Below are 2,737 nucleotides of genomic sequence, written 5' to 3' on the forward strand. Positions count from 1 at the left end.
ATTTGTGTTCATCCACCTCCAAGAAATCATAATGTACATTGTCGGGCAGGTAATCTTCAAGATTGTTATAACCGGGCACCATCGTCCCGCCCGGATGGTTAGCAACGATATCGCTAGACACCTGGAGCGGGGGGAACGATTGGTTTGCTTGTTCGCCGAGCTGGGCAACTTTTTTCCTGACCGCTCCGCTTTGATAAATGAATTTTTAGCAATGCGCTCATAGTTGCCTTTCGCCGGAGACTTTGGTGGTTTCTTCAGGGCAGCCAGAGTACGCTTTGCTTTTACCGGATCTATCTTCTCCTCCAGAGGTGGATGTTTCTTTGCTTTCACCCCTTCAAAGAAGTTGTTCACTTCGGCTTGCACGATATTCGTGTTTTCCTCCTGGCTCCTCTCGTATGGTAACTTCTCTGGAGTCTTCAGAGAAGGACCGTATCTATATTGCCTGCCTCTGGCTGTACTGCTAGACTCCGAAGTAGACGGAGCGGCTGCGGCTGTCTTTCCTTTCTTTCGAGGCGGAGGAAAAGGACGACGCGCCGGAGCAGCCGGAGCGGCGGCGGGTCTCTCCGCCCTTGTTGAAAAGGCGGAGAAGGAGGAGGCTGGCTTCTCGGGCGCGCCGGCGCAGGCGGAGAAGGAGGCGGAGTGCCGCCACGCGCCAGAGAAGGAGGCTGAGTGCCCTGATCACTCGCCGGAGGAGGAGGCGGAGGAGGAGGCGGAGTGCCCTGACTCGCGGAGGAGGAGGAGGAGGAGGAGGCGTCCAGTTCGGAAGGTTGATGAGCTCCTTCCACCATAGGCATGGAGTCTTCAGAGAAGAACCCAGCCGAATCTCCCCTTCACCCGTAGGGTGGTCAAGCTAAAGGTCCTCAAATCCGTCTGTTATTTGATCCACCATAACCGTAGCATATCCTTTTGGAATCGACCGGCCTTGGTAGGTTGTGCCAGGTTCAGTAGGTAAAACAGAGCCAACAGCCGCCTTGACTTTCAATGTCATCCATCGCACCATAAGGTGGCAATGTTGAGACTCCGTGATAGCATCCACGGGGTAGCTAGCAGGAGCCGTGAAGACAGGCTCCAGCTGTTGAGTCTGCTCGGTGGAAGCCACGTTGCTTCTCCGCTAAGATGGCGGGATAGCTTCAAGGGGAGCTTCGCTAGGTCGTTTTCTACGATCTGCTTCTCGTTCCTCTAGCCCTCATACCCTTTCGTGCAGCGCTTCAAGTTGGCTATGCTCCACTTTCTTCCTCCTCTCCTGGCTTTTGTAACCCCCTGCGTTCGGAAACCCAGCCTTCCATGGAACGGAGCCTGGCATGCCTCGTGTCCGTCCAGGGTGCTCAGGATTCCCAAGGGCCATTGTTAGCTCATCCTTCTCTCTGTCTGGAATGAACATCCCTTGCAGCGCTTTCTCGATATACTCCTGAAGCCTCCTGACGGGTATTCACAGTTGCTCTTCCGTCCAAACGCACTTCCCTGATATAGGGTCCAAGGTTCCGCCATCCCTGAAGAACCAAGTCCGGCAACGGTCTGGCCAGTTCAATGTCTTTGGTTCGACCCCTTTAGCAATTAGGTCATTCTCATCCTTGTCCCATAAAGGTCGGGCTTTGAGGTAGCCACCTGACCCCGTGCGATGGTGATGCTTCTTCTTCGCAGCATTTTTCTTGTTTATCGCTGACATCTTCTTACTCTTTTCTGATGTCTTGTGGGCCACAAATGCGGGCCAGTGATCCCTGATCTTCTCATAGTTTCCGGTGAATTCTGTTGTCATTTCTTTGTCGACAAACTCTGTTTTCAGCTCATTCTTCCACCTCCTGAATAGTTCTTCCATCTTCTTAAGAGCATGAGACTTGATCAATTGCTCTTTAGTTGGCTTCTCCGGATCCTCCTCTGGCGGTAGGGTGAAATTTGCCTTAAGCGTTGTCCAAAGATCTTCTTTCTGCATATCGGAGACATAAAACACCTCAGGGTCTTCATTCTTCGGCTTTAACCATTGGTGGATACTGATCGGGATCTTGTCCCTAACAAGAAACCCGCACTGAGCACGAAATGCATCCCTTGTCCGGATGGGTTCAATCGGCTTGCCATCGCTCGTGATTGCTGTGATCTCAAACCTTTCATCCGAGCGCAACTTTTTCTTCGGGCCTCGTTTCTTTACCGAAGTTGTGCTCGATCCGGAGGGCTAGAGAAAATAAGAAAGACGAGGGTTAATTAAAATGTGTACATATGAAAACAATGAATGCATCAATTAGCCAGTTAGCACGGGCTTAACTAATATATATACCTGGCCGGACTCGGTTCGGTCACCGGAGCCGTCATCACGGTCTCCTTCTTGTACCGGCATTGGGTCACCGGAGCCATCATAATCATAGCCTTCTTCTTGTACCGGCATTAATGGGTCACCGGAGCCATCATAATCATAGCCTTCACCCTGTCCTTCCAGACCATCAGTGTCATTGAGAAACGATGCAACGACATCACTTCCTTTTGCGATTATGTCCCCCAACATCGCTTCTGTTGCTTCATCTCGGGGGAGCTCCATAATTTCTGCAAATATTTACAACATGGAAATTATTATTCAAACATGACAAATGGAAATATATTAGTGGCAAACGTAGAACTAGCTAGCTAATCAAAATAAGGAATCATATTAGTGGTAAATTTGGGTGGCCTCGAGAGAGTTTGTCGGGTAGGGGCGCGGCGGGAGGGGGTTGGAGACCAACATCATTTTTTTCTTGGGTTTGGGTGTCCT

This window comes from Triticum dicoccoides, chromosome 4A (genome assembly GCF_002162155.2).
Source record: "Triticum dicoccoides isolate Atlit2015 ecotype Zavitan chromosome 4A, WEW_v2.0, whole genome shotgun sequence".
NCBI lineage: Eukaryota > Viridiplantae > Streptophyta > Magnoliopsida > Poales > Poaceae > Triticum > Triticum dicoccoides.